This window comes from Zootermopsis nevadensis, unplaced genomic scaffold (assembly GCF_977971745.1).
Source record: "Zootermopsis nevadensis isolate Lab colony 2312 unplaced genomic scaffold, Znev_1.0 Znev_ptg000006l, whole genome shotgun sequence".
Taxonomy (NCBI): domain Eukaryota; kingdom Metazoa; phylum Arthropoda; class Insecta; order Blattodea; family Termopsidae; genus Zootermopsis; species Zootermopsis nevadensis.
Window position 1 is genome coordinate 7,665,345 of NW_028259138.1, and position 17,469 is coordinate 7,682,813.

At 37.4% G+C, this 17,469-nt stretch overlaps 1 protein-coding gene across 4 annotated transcripts in view; it reads left to right on the forward strand.

Moving 5' to 3' along the window:
• Window positions 1–5,593: 5,593 nt before the first annotated feature.
• LOC110837522 (vanin-like protein 1) overlaps window positions 5,594–17,469 on the forward strand; it is a 207,790-nt gene continuing 195,914 nt past the window's right edge. For 2 of the 4 annotated variants that reach the window (XM_087343643.1, XM_087343641.1), the window contains exon 1: window positions 5,594–6,156. The gene's annotated coding sequence lies outside the window, so the exon portion shown is untranslated. The remainder of the gene's footprint in view (window positions 6,157–17,469) is intronic. The other 2 variants (XM_087343644.1, XM_022079741.2) reach the window with 1 other exon arrangement.

Genomic DNA, 17,469 nt, shown 5'->3' on the forward strand with positions numbered 1-17,469 from the left:
TGTATCGTCAAACCATTCAGGAATTTCCAGCTGCACGTAATATTCTCAATAGTCTGAACAGATTTCAAGGATGCAATTATTTATAAAAATTAAGATTTCACTAATTTTTCTGAAGGAATTACTTAACAGGAATTTTTATAACATGTCCCCAATATGTTAATAACCTGGATGTGATGTGTGTTTACCTGAAGTAAGGATAAATATTTTATATGTTCAGTTAGAATTGTGCTTACAGTGTGCCAGGTGCAAATGATTTGTCGCTGAATTTTGCATTGCTGTTGATCAGAGACTCGTATGTTACCTTTACCAGGGTTCAGGTTAGTAGCTGCTGGATTCCGTTGTGTTGACAAATGTGTGGTGGTTGTTTCATAGTTTATTTATGGATGCATAGGTTAATAACATTGCGTGGGATTATGGATTTAGAAGGATGTGAAAGGAAGCAGCTGTGGGAAACGCATTATGCCAGTATTTCTGGAGGGACTGAGGAATAACACAGTAAACTTCAGTCAGGATTCCTAACTTCCACACAAAGAACCAAAACCAAAATATAAGCATGTGCTGTGTAACAAGTTGTGATTTCTAATTAATTTATTGGACTTATAACAAACAGCATAAGCTAGTCATTTTTATTTTTACCAATTTAAACAAAAAAATGTTCTTCATTATAGTGTAAAGTACACTTTAAACCACCCAGACAGAATAGGGTGTAACAAACCTGTACGTGCTGTGTTGTTAGGTCTCAGTATTTTAATGCTTTCAAATTGAAAGTCTGTCTGCTGATTACTTCAAGTAGATACTCCCATGAGGCTTAGATTTAGCTTCATTCAAACCAGATTATAATTGTTAGTTGTTAAGAGCATTTAGTTTATAAAATTCAAATCATATGGTTAATGGATGTGTTATATCTACTGGTGTGCACAGACAACTGTCAATATTTTTAAAGTTTATTTACAGTCAACAAAGTCCGAAGAGACTTGGGATAAATATTTTTCACATATATGTGTTTTATATGCATTGGTTTCATAACTGTATTTGTTTTGTTAAAACTGCATTTGCTGATTGATTGAATTAGTAATTTTTTGTAAGACTTGAGGTTCTCACAGCGGTGAGTATGAAGATTTCCGTCTTCTGGGTTGTTGCGCTGTGTAGTCTGGTCGATGTTAACCAACGTTTCAGAGGTCATACTGCCTCCGTCATCAGGGCGAGGGCCCTGATGACGGAGGCAGTATGACCTCTGAAACGTTGGTTAACATCGACCAGACTACACAGCGCAACAACCCAGAAGACGGAAATCTTCAAGTAATTTTTTCTTGTGTGAAAAGTAATTTATCATAATGTCATTGAAACACCAAAACCAAAAGAAGTTTATTTTATTAAGCTCAAGATGTGGTGACAGGTGGTTGTGAATATGAATTATATTTTAAAATTGGAAGATTTGAGAGCAGGTCACTCCATTTCACTTTAATATTTCACATGCTAAACAATACTGAGAATGGAACATACTTACATCTTTTGGTGAAATTATTCCGTAGCGAGGTAAAACTATGAACCACAAAATGTGAGGAGAGAATTTCTAGTAGCAGGTTAAAAATTTATGATTTCCCCCTTAATTTCTTTGAGTTAGTAAGTCTAGACTGAAAGCAGAAAGGCTGCAGGTAATGGAGAATAATGCTTTTGTAAGGTGTTAACTTAATTCTGAGAGTTTTAATTATGGTAAGTGTAGGTAGTCATTTAGAGTAATGTGTTTATGAATCACATTTTACAAAAGCGCTGGTGCTTTAGGTTTGTTGGTTCATGTGTTTCATTACATTCATATTTATCAGAACTGCAATATTATTTGTATTGTAGAACACTGGCACTTACATTAAATCGTATGATCAGAGTTTAACTGTTGAGGAAATCAGCATTGATTTTCATTCTCATACAAGATGGAAACGAAGAACGTGCTACCAAGCTGGAATGCATAACAACAAAGTCAAGAGTTCTAGTTGCTGTTGGTAGTTTTATATATCAGATGGTCGCATCATTTCCGTACACTTGGATTTAAGATTCTGTGAATAGTAGTTGAATAGTAATTGACTGAGAGTTTTAAGAAATTAAATTGTTCCATTAGTTCATCCAAACTGTTGTGTCTTGATGTTTCTAGCGTCTCACGTTACATAAAATATACTGATTTTGTCATAGTCATAAACTAAATTGTTTTGGGGAAGATGGCTGTCTTGTGGGTTGTTGCAACATGTCTGGAAGAAGTTTCAGAGGTGCTTGCTGCCTCTGTGTGTGGTTTACTCTTTGCCCTGGTGATGAAGGCAGCAGGCACCTCTGAAATATCAGTAAACTTCCACTGGGCTATATTGTGCAATTATCTTTATACTAGCCACCATAAGAACCTGAAATCTCACTAAATTGTTTCAGCTTTAGAAGAGCATTCCTGTAATTCAGTGTTGTGGCTAAATCCAAATTCTTGTGGCAGTCAAGAAGCTGAAGGTTCTTACGTAGGTTGACAAACGATGTAAAACATCTTGTTTTAAAAAAAAATGTGAAATACACCTGAGTTAACTGCAATTAGTACCACCTACAAAATACAGAAATACAGTATTTAAACAGATTCACAACTGATAATATGTGAAAAATATTTATTCATAATAAAAGGGTGTTAAGGACTTAACCTTTTTTATGGAATTGCTATGTTGTACTGGATCACAAACCTGTATTCACTTTCTGGATTATTATTTTGAACTTATTTTACGCTATTTGCTCAAGTTATTTGGGTTAGTTTAGTTTTGGAACATAAAAAAAATACTGAATTGTTCTGATTTTCAGTGTAGCTTATGTTCATTTCAGTATTTTTAACTTAAATTCTGAAACGCTCCTGTGCGAGCTGACATTCCCAGCCTTAGTGCTTGAAAGAATTTGTGTTTTCGGTCTTTCTCATGACAGCTATTGGAAAGATATCTCATTGTTTAATGGATTAATAGATTATACAGCGTGTGGGAGCAACGTTCTTTCCACATATTGGCTCCAGTTGATGATCTTGTGATCTTAACATGAGATGACGTGAAATAATTTTTGTGAGTGTCTGTAGTAAAGCGTTAGTGTATGTAGTCAAGTCTGTGTTCATATAATGTCTGAATAAGCTTCGAAAAAGGTGAAACTGGGGATGTATAATTACATTAATAAGGAAGTTGTTTGTTGGTTGATAAAGAACTTGTTCAGTAATGTAGCAGGAAACGAGTAGTTTAATTTTATTTTTCAGTGATTCTGTGTATCATTAATTACATTAAGGTTCAGCACGTCTGTTGAACTGTGAGCAATTCCTATGATAAGGGCACAATCTTGTATAAAAAGTTTAAGTTTTCATCTGCTGTGCATATATCTGTAACCACTGATCAATACGGTTGTTTTTTTGCCTTTCATAAAAGCCGTTCACCATCGTCACCTTTAACAAGTGTGTGGAGTGAACAAAAATTTCATTAGTGTTTTTATTCTGACAAATCTTGTCAGACGTAGTTAATGTTGAAGTTGTAGATTCAGACTGCTACGTATGGATCGTAAATTTATTATGCTTGTAGCTCCAAAGAATATGCTTCGTGATCAGTATTGTTTTAGATAAAATATTTTTTATTTCTTTATTAACTGAGGGTAAAGTGATTGGTTTGCTGGTAAAGTAAGATATTGAAAATAATTACCAACAGACCTGTTGATGCATCACATGTAAATTTGACACATGGCAACAGCTTTTTGTATTAGGATTTTTTTGTGGTACTTTGAGGTATTATGTGCATTTATAGATATAAGTCCTAATGCATATGGTCTTTTTTAAATATTTATCATTTAACAATTGTCTTTTTCATTAAAATATAATCTTATCCATATGTCAGTTAAGGTTATGTCAGTTAAGGTTAGGTTATAATCATTTGTAGCAAGTGTTGTGACATCTGTAGCAACTTCTATGTAACATTAATAAGTTACCATATTGTGAATGTAACATTTTTAATATTATAAAAGACACTAAATGTGCTTCCATCCATCCAAAAAATAAATATAACCAAAGTTATTATTGTTAATATAGAAAATAAAACATAGTTTTTGGAAGCATTTTTTAGCACATGTTAAGCTGAACAGATTTTAATATTTCTTTGTCTGTATACCATTTTTAAGGAATCGATTTTTGGATGAATATTTTATAATGTGTTCATGTCACTTTTCCCTTGTTCCTCTGTTTTTAGGTTTGAAGCATACGAAGGTAATGCATGTTTACTTATATTATATGTGCATGAAGTTGTTAGCATTAATAATCAGGCGTTAAAGATATAAAATTAAGTAACGTACGTTGTCAGAGCTCCGTAGGAAGGAGCCAAGTTAAAGTGGGTGGAAAAGAGGACGGGATGTGAATTTTCCTGATTACATAAATATAAGTAGTGTCTTATAGGTCATTACCCTATGTAGCATTTTGGGCATGTGTACAAAGCCAAACTGTCAAACCTAATTTAATGCTATGTGTTTTAAAGTACAAATGTTTTAGTCGTGCAGAAGGTAGGGGTACCAAAAAGAAAATAAAAAATATCAAAACTTATGTTGGCTCTAAAAGGTGAGAAATAAACTTTGATTTTTATTACGGAGGGAAGACAGGAAACAAGATAAAATAACAACCTTAAACATGTAGAATTTCATTTCAATGTCTAGTTAATGCGTTGCATAAGGAATGTTATTTTAAAATGTCACCCAGTGGAATTGTAGTAGCTGCAGGAATCTTGCATTGTGTTCTGTAAAGTTAACACTATTTTTATGTTACAAGAAGCCCAAAAATTATCTACTAGTGGCACTTTCATAATTTCAGAATTAAATTATTTTAATTCTTTCTGATTGTAATAATAAAGACCAATTCAAAATTAAATATATTACAAATGATGTATCTCCTCATTTTCTTCAGATTTTATTGTTTTCAATGGCATGTTCAATCTAAAACCTTTCCTACAATAACTCATTACACTTAGCATATTTATAGACCAGGTGTTTGTAATTAAACAATTACACCAAATATTGCTACTCAGTGGTTATCACCCCAGTTTCTTATTCTGGAGGAAATACGTTCAAATCTCAGCCAGGAGAGCGGCCGTTCTGCTTGAATTTTTTTCTTTTGTGGTTTATAAGCGCATGTTGCAGAGAATGCAGTAGGAATACACAAAAAACCGTACTGAGCCCGATAGTGGTAGCACATGAGTGCTGTATTTGGGAGGTATCCGATGCTAATGCCGCCGGGTTACCAAATTTCCTTACAGGTTTTCCTCGATTTCTTCTTGAGAGTGCTAGAAGGGTATTTTTTTTTTAAAAAAACGTCAATCCTATCCTGCTCACCATTCACGATTAACTTCCATCTCATTTCACCATACTACCTTAGTATCTCTTTCGAAACTTCGTCCTGCGTATCTTGTTTTTGTAAGTCTAGAAATTCTTATATTTTGTAGTTTTTCATTCCCGAAAAGCAGTCCATAGGGCACGTTCTGAAATTCGAAGGACTTAGAGTTGTCACCACTGGTATAAGTCAAGGTGTTTGATACGTGACTTTCTCATGAATTGTATGTTCCTAGGCATTACTCTATTCAGTCTTATGTGTTTTTGAACTCTCTCCCGTGTAGGGTACACAGAATGTAAATTCTGACCACTTTCTCTTCTCTGCGCCCGCAACTTTAGTTCTAATGTATCTTGTACGCGCTGCACATCATAAGCTCTGTCGTGTCCATTCAGCTGTATCCGGTAAGCAAGGTCGCAGGTGTGCTGAAGGAAGTTACATGGACGCTGAACAAATCGTAGTTTGTGTGTGAAGTACTCTGTTGTGTTTTGGAAGGCGTAAAGATTCTTTAATCTTATTTTCCGAAGACAGTGCAGTTTCTAAGCTTTGTGTCGTATATTGTACACCGCCTGGTTACTTTATAAAAGTAACTACTGAAACAAGGAAATTACTTGTGACAGTATCATTCCGAATATGCGGAAGATTGTGACGTCACACATGTTTCATTACTGTCATCGATACTGTTGCTGTGTGATACACGAACCAGATACCAGTAAGTGTGGAGCAACGGAACGTTTCATTGGATGAGGTGGATAAACAGACCCCCTTCTGAAGACTTCGCCAGACAGCTACGACTCAGGTTATTGGCGAGTACAGAAATATTTATCTTTCTTTTCAATGTGTGCATTTATCACGTGCAGTGTAAATTGTAAGTGTATTTCTCCCTGGCTCTACAGATACGAAAAGTATGTCATAATTTCCTTGATGTATGCACCAAGGGTTCTCAACCTTTTCCTGATTTGAGACTACATTGTCTTTCCTTATAGACTCACGGGCCGCAAGGTTGTAGGTAAATAAGATCAATTTAATGGAACGAAGATGGATGTCTTTGGTTCTAAGGTCCTTGCTGCCACCATCATCACAGTGTTTAGGGTTAGGCCTGTATCTTAGTTGTATTCATTAAAAGTTGTTTGTATACCACATTGTCCTTAGAAAAGTAATAATTTTATTCATTCTACACCGTATTTAAACCAGTTGTGTGTTTTGAAGTATTTCGTCATCGGATTTTCCCCGAGCTGTCAATCGCAGGAGCTAGAAGTAGGCATACTGCACAGCGCAGGAAGACAAAAGTTAATTCTTATACTCGGTATGACTTCCTTGGATGAATATTTCGACAGACAGGCTTTGTCGTCTTTGATCGAAACAGATGTTAATCAGCTACTACTAATTAATTTTAAGACCCTATTTTAATAATACTATAATTTGGAACATATTTAATCATTGAAAATAGTTAATCAGATTCGTATTTATTAGTTTTGAAGAATTTTGCGCCGAGACAATAATAAATATTGTTATTCTTATATCAATTAAGTATTTAAGATCATTTATTCCTGTGTTTTCTCTCAGTAGGTAATTCTGTTTAATGCGATTGTCGAACTTGAAGGTAATGAACGATAATAATGTATTGCAGCATTATCTTTACAAAGCGTATTGAAGGTAGACTACAAAATTCTATAACACATGTGAACATGTCTTGACGGCGACTAAAGCCACATTCCTGCCAAGCAAAACCGACTCCAGCCTTACCGTACGCGACACCTTGGCCTTGTATGCGTTTCTTCCCACCAGAGTCGCCAGCGTCAGAACGTAATTTCAAATTTTTCGGGCCGTAGGCTGAGCGAACGTGAACCGTGTTTTTGGACGACAGTAGAATCGTCACAATTCGACAATGGGGAAAAAGTAACGACATGGATGTGATTAAGTCGACTGAATGTATCGAGTAGGTACCTTCGTCCACAACAGTTGTTCTGTTAAGCACAGGGCCAACGCTGTGATTGGTCATAAGTAAGGAGCTAACTGGTTAGTCCGTGAATCAACAATATGTCCGACTGTTATGGAACCCGAAATTTAATTACAATATACACAGCCCGCAACTGGTCTCTATTCTGAGTCAGATTCATATTGTCACACCCTGGTTCTGTAATGTCCTTTTTAATATTATCCTACTGTCTAATCCTAAGTGTTCCAAGTTGTCTCTTCCCTTCAGCTTTATCGGTTACCATTTGTTTGTATTTCTCATCTCCCCCGCTCTAGAGGCAAAGAGTACAAATTATTAAGCTTTTTCCCTTTCTATAATTTCCTCTGTTTTAGGTCCAACTATTCTCTGCAGTTTGTTCACAAACAATTTACTTTCTTCCCTCAAGGCGAGAGACGAAGTTTCACACCTTTATTAAACGAGAATCAAAGTTATAGTTCTGCATATTTTAGTCTTAGGTCTCTAAACATATTAAGATAGTCTCTGAAACTTTCAATCCGTTCTGGGTTCAGCTATGCTCTTGAGCTCGTCTGTGTTCCCTGTGAAATATTTGTGTTCGAGGATTTGTAGCAGTGAGCCTGCGCAGATTAACGTGCGTGCAAGTATAATTCAGCCTCAGTCTGTGAACTGCTGACTTGAATACGCAGAATTTACACTTCCCATTGCTTTACGCCTATTATCATGCCTTACGGTGGTGCCCTCTGCCTGCTGCTCGGAAGTTGCGCCGAAAAATTTAAGGATCGATTAAGGTTAGAGTAACTTCCGTACGCGATTCAGTTAACACGCTTTTATGTTAACCATGTTAGCCCGGATAACACTTTGGAAAAGAAAAAGTCTTCTGTTTTACTTTCGTGATTAAGTTGTAATCCGTACACTGAAAATCATATCAACCCGGCAGAAATTCTGAGTGACGTATAACACAGAATATACAGGGTGATTCAAAAAGGACTTTACAAATTTGAAAGTGTATAGAAATTTATTAAGAAGGCTTACAGAAGCGGTTGAGGTGTCATTTTGTAGCAAAACAAATCAAGTTTTACCTCAAACAGTCATTTTTGTTCGATGTGATTGCCATTGGTGATACTGAAGACATCCCACCTGAAATCAATTTCTTGCCAAACACGATCCAGCACATCCGGCGTCACTTCTGCAACTGCGGCGGTGATTCGAGCTTTGAGCTCAGTGAGATTGGCAGGTAAGGGTGGAACATACACACGATCTTTAATGAAACCCAATAAGACAAAATCGAGAGGTGTCAAATCTGGAGAACGAGGTGGCCATGCTATCGACCCTGTTCGACGAATCCACCGACCTTGGAAACGGTTATTGAGGAAATCCCGGACTTCTGTGAGGTAGTGAGGTGGTGCGCCGTCTTGCTGGAAGTGAATGCGTCCTTTTTGGTCATCTTCGTCTAACTGTGGTATGAGAAAATTTTCGAGCCATTTTCAATTGCACTGCCGCTTGCGCTCGCGGTGACGGAATTCGGTACTACAGCACAACGTGAGTCAAACTTGATTTGTTTTTCTACAAAATGACACCTCAACCGATTCTGTAAGCTTTCTGATTAAATTTCTATACACTTTTAAAGTTGTAAATTCCTTTTTGAATCACCTGGTATATATAAAACAAGGAACAAGCTATCGTTGTCTTGGCGACCATCTTGCGCAGGAATGCAGTCATTTTTCAAAGATTTCGTAACCAGTGTTTTCTGAGAATTGTCCGTGACGTCCACATCGATATAAGCGCGACAGCAGCTGCTGTTTCAGTCAGTTGGATGTACAACAACATCCGATGTTCCGTACTCATTTGAATAGCACGCAGCAAGTGACGTGTAACATCTGCTACATTTGTTGTTCTGCTCTGTGTCACCGTGTTCGTGCAGTGAACTCGATATGACGTCCCAGTTTCTGCCATAAATAAAATGTGAGCTTAGGACTGACACATTAGGAGTTTGTTTAAGAAAATATCAGTTTTAAATTTTAATAGATATATTGAATAGAAGAGATCATTTGGAAAAAAAAGGCATGCATATAATTACACGTAATTCAACAGCGTTGTTTAGTGTTTTTTAAGTCCCTTGGCCGCAGAAGGCCTGCCACGGCGGAGCACCGTCGCAACTGATGACTACACGATTGGGGAGGGGGGGATTTAGAACGACTGTGAGTGATAAATTGAGCAGGATGCGAAAATAATCGGTCTAGGATTATTGTGAGATATTATCTCAGCGTTTTGCTGGAGGACGGACGAAAAACATAAAACGTCTCAGAGTAGCTGGTCATCAGGAGGTGATCCTAAACCGGGTGACGCGAAAGCCGTATTGGTAAAGCAAAGGAGTTTTCTGAATTCGATATCAAAAGATAATAGTTTTTAGTTAAGCAGTCCGTTTGATGCCGAAGAACGTTATGTCATGAGTTAATTACTTTTGAGTGTTTAAAAAAGTAATTATGCTTTTGACTTTTCAGACGGTCTCACTAATATCGCAGGAACAAAGCAGTAACAATCTGTCAGTATAATGGCAACCGATAACATCTAATCTAATTTTCAGAACGTCGTTTACATCAAATATATCTGAGTAAACAATTCCCGACATAAGATTCATATAATGAATCGGTCAATGTCACGAACCTTGAGAGAGTCAAGGACATTTGTTGCTTAAGGATAATGACATGATGCTTATGGTAAAGTTTATTTGCTAATACGGGATTGACATAGCAATATTCGGGCCTTAACCAATTACCTAGACGTAGATGGGAGGTATTTATTTAGTGTTCTGTCTGACGACAGGCTCATATGAACAGGATCATTCCATCCTTTTCTCGGACTGGGACCTGTTCATATACGTTCTTGGCAGATGATCCAGAAGTGGTTTTCCATTGCCTTCTTCTGTGTGTGAATGGAGTAATTGTTGGGATGCCACGGAGAAACCGGGGAAGCCCCCGGAGGAAAACTCCATGTCGCCTAGACCACGGCCTTGCCCAACACAAGTTATAAATTCGGGCACCGCCGGGAATCGAACCCGAGACCCCAGGATTACAAGGCCATCTTTCCAACCGCTAGACCACCGTGGCTATAGATGGTAGGTAGGAGTTGAAGGCGATTGGATTTGGCTGGCCTAGGACAGGGATGGTTAGTTCGGAGATGAATATTCGGGATCCCTAAGCCATCTTAGTTTACGAATTTTATAAGATGATGCTGAATACAGGAATTCTGTACTTAAATTCATACGTTATATAAATCCAGTTTTTGGAAAAGCGTGAATTATATAGGAACAAGGAACGGGGAAATTGTTCCCTGTGTGTGGCATTAGAATAGAGAATTTCGTTTAAGCATGGTCTGTGCAAGCTTTTGATGATACACAACACAATTGTTATAGAACTATTATTTGTTTCCCGTAATGAGTGAGTCTTAAGCAATTTACGGAAGAGTAAGATATGTAGGCCATCTTATGATTTTATAAAATAATTATACAAGGCATTTCTTCTTAGGTTACAGCTAGATAAATTCAAAATATGTACTTATAAATCCTTACTTAAAGTAGTTATAAGACGGGTTAAAGTGATTAAACTACACATTGTAATACTCGTGTACATAGAAACGCAGTAGGGAAGCTCTGATAGCGGATTTAAAAGATACGCCGTACTTCAAAGTTTAATTAAGCCCTTGTTCTAAAGTTTCATGTCGTGAAGACCTCATGGCGTCGCGATGATCCGCGTTGCGTGGCTTTCGTCGGATCCCTTGGCGTCTCGTGTTGTGAGTTATATGGCAGGGCGTTGCAGCATTTGGCGTGTCTATGCGTTTATCGGCCAGGCAGTTGTCGTTGAGATTCGCGACGCCTATCGTCCTGAAACGAAACGAAGAGCCAGAATACGCCGTACCAGAACACGCGGAACGAAGTTTCGCGTAGCCAAGCCACGCCAAGACCAGATGAGCCAAGCAAACGAAGGGCGTCGTTTCATTCAGCGCCATTTATCTCGGAGTCTTGCGGATTGGAATCGCAACGCATGCTGTCTTGTATCTCTGCAGGGTCCCCGACGTTCGACACTCCGCGTCGCGTGGCGCAGCGTCGTGATACTTGTGCCACTTTGGAGTGAGACCTAAGGCGTCGCATTCCAGGGCGTCCAGTGGCTTGGCGATGCTTTATATTGATTGCTTAGCGATGCGTTGCTTCAAGTGGCGTAGCTAAGGATTCGCGTGGTGTGGTGTCCCATTGTCTTAACTCTTATGTAGCTCATCGGGCCTTTATATGGCATGGCCGTTGTTTGGGTTAGTTAGATTTCATGTGTACAAGCTCGTATTCGAATGTTTGCCTTCCTTGGATTCTTTCGTCGTAGCTTGGCATCCAGACATTTCAGTTTCCGCGTGGCGTTGTACAGCGTCGCGTGACTTGTGGAATCTTCTGTCGTCGTGACACTTGGTGTCACGAGTCTGTATTACGAGTCCATTAATTTTGAGAAACAACAAATAAGGAATAAAGGAAAATGTATAGCTTGCGGAATCATCGTGTTCAAGTAAGCTGGACTGTATGTCTGTCCGTCCAGTAACTGTAGGACAAATTTAACAACATGAAATTTGAGGCTATTTCTTAATTCAATACTACGAACGAGCCAACCGCTCGAAATTCTGAGGTGAAAGAAAAATTATCATCATCTTATTATTGCTCTGTAAAACAACACGGCGACTGATAAGAAATTATCAGCATGGCGACGTTGCGAAACTTAGAGGCTGAGTTGGAAAACTTTCAGGTAGTAGGAATCTTTGCTGTTGGTAATTAAGGAACACTGCAAAAACTAAGTTGTCTAATAACTAATTGCTGGCTTCTGATCTTCTTACGGTGTAGAGATAAAAATATTTGAATCAAAGTAGGCGCCAGAAATTAATTTAAACACTTCTTTTTAGTCGCTGAAACCGTATTTATTCAGTTCTTACAGAAATGTCATATAGACCTACTTATACGCCTTTTTCCATTAACATTAAAAATAATGTTTGGAAGGATATTCACTGTGAAATATGGAAACATTCCAATAAAACAGTAACACATATATACAAAAATCCATTATTCCTTATGTAAATATTATGTTTAATTTGTGCAATTGGATCAGTAGTCAACACTCATGCTTCAAATTAGGGGTTACTTTATCGAATCTGTGCACGGGTTTTAATATTAGTAGTTTTCAAGATTCGTTGTAGTTAACTGTGATGTTAGCATAAACTTGGCCATACTCGCTTCAAGCCCTTGTCAGTTCATTTTCGCGTCAGTCGAAGCCATGTTAAATACGTAGTTCATAGCGCAATATTTCCATTGAAAAATCTCAGAGGAAAGGGTCGTCGTTAGACTAAGCGTTGACATGGAGATGATGTTTAATTGTATTATGAAAAGTGTGGTACAAGGCTGCAGACTGGGTTCATCTACATTTAACAGAACAGGCAGACTTTAACACGGCGAGGAATTTTTATTTTTGTAAAGGCAGGGAATTGTCTTGAACACCCCAGTAACACCTTTTCACTTCTTAATGAAGAAAAATAGAATGATAAAAGAGGTGTTACATAAAACTGGCAGTAAGTCAATTATTACACGTTTGGTTCTGGATGTAATTTTTTTTTAAATACTGATTTACTGGGTTATAACCGATAACCGTACTGTCATGTTCGAACTTGAACTGCAATATTTGATATTTTAGGTTGACCGTTATGTTAAATTACTATATTTCGCTGCTAGGCGTAAGCACCACACATTTTAGAGCCAATAGCCGATCAGAAATACAACTGAAACACTGTAACGTTGTTCAAACTCCTGCAGATGTTACAAGTAACCAGGGAAATGGCGGTAGTGTGGAGACCTGCCACTAGAGGATTCTGATGTAGTAGAACGACAGACGTGAAGGAAACAGGCGCAGAGGGAAAATCTGAGCTTGTAAATTTTGAATGTTGTGTTAATATTACAGACATAACCCGGACTTGAGTCACTCTTGATAACAATAAACCATCAGGCCTGTATGAATTGACCAAGGTAAAAGATGAGAATGCCGTGGTTTGATTGGCTATCGTTGATAATACACAAAATATCTTTATCATAGGTCGAAACAGAGATTAGTGGATTCAACAGAAAACGAATTACTGTAGATAATTAATAATATTTTAAAAAATATTGTAAGTTTAAAACATATTTAACATCTGAAGTCAAAAGAAATTAAGGAATGTGTTACAGTTGTAATATCAGAAGATGGTTTATAAATTTCTGCTTATAAATCGAGTAAGTGAATACGAAAATATGGGATGTCAATTAAACGGAAATTGAAAAAAAATATTTGTGCTCCAGAATGACTAACATTTTTAAAGTTAAGGTTTCTTTTAAAACTACAGAAGTCAAGACATTGGAATAAATATTTATAGCAATCTAGCTCTACCGACACTTCTACAGGCAAATGGGCGTGAACAACGGACAACGAATTCAAGAAACATAACAGTAACAACCACTAGAATGAAATTCATCAGAACAGCAAAATTCACGTAGATAACTATAAAAGAAACGAAGACACATTGAAATAAATATGAACAGAACCAAATTTAACAACTTTGTGCAAAAACATAAATTCATCTGGATTCATCATGTTTGGAATGCAAAGATACAAACTTCATAAATCACTAAAAAATTTACAAATCTCATGGATTGAGAAACAAGGGGCAGTCTTAGCTAAGACTGATGCCCGAACGGGCCATCGTGTGGCCTAATTTCTTGACTGCTAGACTGCGATGATGCAATAATTAAGAAAATTTTTGAAAGTTGACAGTAAATGTCCAACACAGAATTCTATATCAAATCTAAAACTTCTTGACGATGGATCCTATTTGGATACCTGTCATCTCTAAAGAAATCCAAGTGGGCATCGAGTTTCGAATTAATATTCATGTGTATTTATTCCCACCTTTTGTGAGTTTTTGTTTTTTGGCTTTATCGTGTTCATGAATTTTGATTTCTACATACTATTCTTTTACGTCCCACGGATGGATGGTGTGGTGATGCCTTTTTATTCCGGGACTTTCACTTTTTTACTTTGTCCGGAGATAGGGATTAGCTCTATCTAGTGGGCCCAACTGAGTAGGAACCTGAAGACGGAGATAGAGTCCCATCTCCGAAACGTCGTTTTTACGTTTTATATTTACTAGACGATGGATAATATCCAAGAAAATTTTTATTCAATTGACAGAATTCTAGTTTTACTTATTGAAGCAAATCAAACATTACAAGTACATTGACATCCCTCATTAATCGAATTCGAAAACTCGAGAAATCTCGTGAACGGCACTCAACTTGTTACACGCAGGCACACAATAGAGTCAATTCTAGGACGGTGTATAGAAGAACACATTTTGAAAAAAATGATTGATCAAAAATTTATTATCGAAAGCCGCGGTCGAGTGGATACAATTTTGCATTCGGAAGATCCGAGGTTCAAATGTCGGTCATGAAGCACGCTATCGTGATTGATGTTTTCATTGTATTTGTCAGCCATTCGACGGGGAACCCCCTTAAATTAGGCAAAAACAGCTTTCTTACGTATTTCTAAAGTTCAGTATTCTGAAATCATCTCATCATTCGACATTTTACGCTGTATAATCAGAAGTAATAGACAAATACATAAGTATGTTAATAAACATTTCATTAACGACCGGACAAATGTACATAAATATTTATGTCTCAGGAGAATTTCTTAGGGCTTGGTGAAATGTAACTTGCTTTTGTAACACGAAACTTTTTTAATACAAACGCTATTGTTTTGGTAGAAGAAAAGAAAACCTAAAACAAAACTCCCAATTTCACACGTCCTCATACCTAAGTTCTTCTGTCTGTGGAGAGAGCAGTAACCATATTAAATTTAAACGAAAATCAAGACGAAAAATAATGGTGAAAATGTCAGAATAGAGAAATGCGTTATCTTCTGTGAGCCAATTTCCGTGGGTTCTAGTCTTGTGATTAAAGTTGCACTAGCCTTCTGTAGACGTGCAACCGGCAGGGTCTTGTGACGTTGACAGATGTGCGTAAGGCCCGTCTAGTGATCTCAATCTGTCTGCAGCGTCAGACGAAGACAGTAGCACGTCTGGCGAAACGTCGTGTGTCTTTAATCACAAGACCGCATTACACATTGAAGGATCGCTTTTGGAAATCACATGTATATTCCTACAAAGGTCAGTTGCTGTCTAACTTACGAGAGCCCAGAATTCTCTGGTTGGCCGTGGAGGGGAGGTGTAAGGTCGTAGAGCGAAACGTTCGTATTCCCTTGAAGGATTAGTTTCGTTTCTCGCCACATATCTAATTGTGTTTTGGTGAATAAAGAATTTTTCTGGATTACAGTGACACATATTTTCCCCCCGGCGGTGCCCGAATTTATAACTTGTGTTGGGCAAGGCCGTGGTCTAGGCAACACGGAGTTTTCCTCCGTGGCATCCCAACAATTACTCCATTCACACACAGAAGAAGGCAATGGCAAACCACTTCTGGATCATCTGCCAAGAACGTATATGAACAGGTCCCAGTCCGAGAAAAGGATGGAAGGATCCTGTTCATATGGACCTGTCGTCAGACAGAACACTAAATAATAATAATCGCATAATAAACAACCAACTCTACTTAATAAATTGTACCCTACTTCTCATATTTTAGAAACGACGACCACTTTATGCTGTGTTTACTGTAGACACCGATGTTTCGGATAAACACGATGACTCCATCTTCATAAGTGTGAGAAAGTCAAATATCAGCATATTCATGTCTATGTGTTTTGTGTGTGTTTCAATCAGATAACGAATAGTCACAAAACTTTCGTCGTGTTACAAATGACCGCTACATTTTTACACTTGTAAATTCATTACATTAATAGCGCCAACATGGCGACCGAGCGAAATTCTGATTTGTAGCAAAATTAGCATCACGTAATAGAGAACAGTGAAAGTTTTTGATAAATGAATCTTAAATTTATGCAATGTTTGCTTAGATAATTATTTACACAATGTGCAACAAAAATATGGCGGCCAGCGAAATATATAGCATATTTGCCATACGGTTTGATGGCTACAAGTGAAACTAGTTTACAAATTTGTGAATAAACATGTTTTTTATGATAACAGTTACGAATATGACGACAGAATCCTTTACGTTATATCTAATAAATTTTGCTAACATGGTCGGAATCTATTGAGTGGTAGTTATGGACGAAGACGGAGTACTTTATATTTATTTATATATAATTCTTGCCGGGCTTATCACACAGAATGAAGCGTTTGAAGCAAAACAGACGCTTGTCTCAGAACGTCATGTTAGGGCTAATATATTTCCTCGCTAACTCTCGTGAGTGAGCGAGGACCCTCATTTGTTTTATCCACGGTTACATGAAATGTAATATGAGCGAAGTTTGTATATACAGAGTGTGAATTCCTGCGGCATTATCAAACAGCAGTGCACTGGTATCTTCAGTTCAGTAAGATGAAGGGTAATGATGTAATTAAACATTTGGTAGATGTTCATACCACTTCAATGTACCTTGTTTAAAATGGCTGTTGACGTATGAAATGTGTTCTAATTGATTTTATCAGTAATTGAGTCCTATTATGACCCTTTAATTAGTTGGCCTTTGAACGAAAGGCAGCGTTACTGAAACCTGGGTTCGAAATTGGACCAGAGACGGAATCAGAGGGAAAACGGTCCTTGTCACGTTTAACCATCACGTATATTTGAAATTATAGGTTTACTAATTGGTGTTAGCTCAAATGGATGTACCAGTTATTTTGGAAAAGAAGTTGTAATTGTATTTTTACATGGATTCCGATTTGAAGGAATGAACCTGGAAATAACCAGACCGAAGACAATCGCTGTAACCAGATTCGGATTGATTGATGATGTACTATGACAGTTATACAAAAGTCGTTGTTCATTTTTGGCTGTTCTGATAATGTAGGATTAGAGTTGTTGTCGAACTTCTGACGCCATATGTTGACTTTTGGCATATTATTTCGTCAGTGAAGCGTAATTTTAAGAGTGAAACTTTGAGAAGTTCATTGCCATGACTCGAAGATCTGCCTCTGGATTCTGAGTCAGTTGAATCTAGTCCTTACAATTTCAGTGTATTTATTGAAGATCCGTTTGAATATT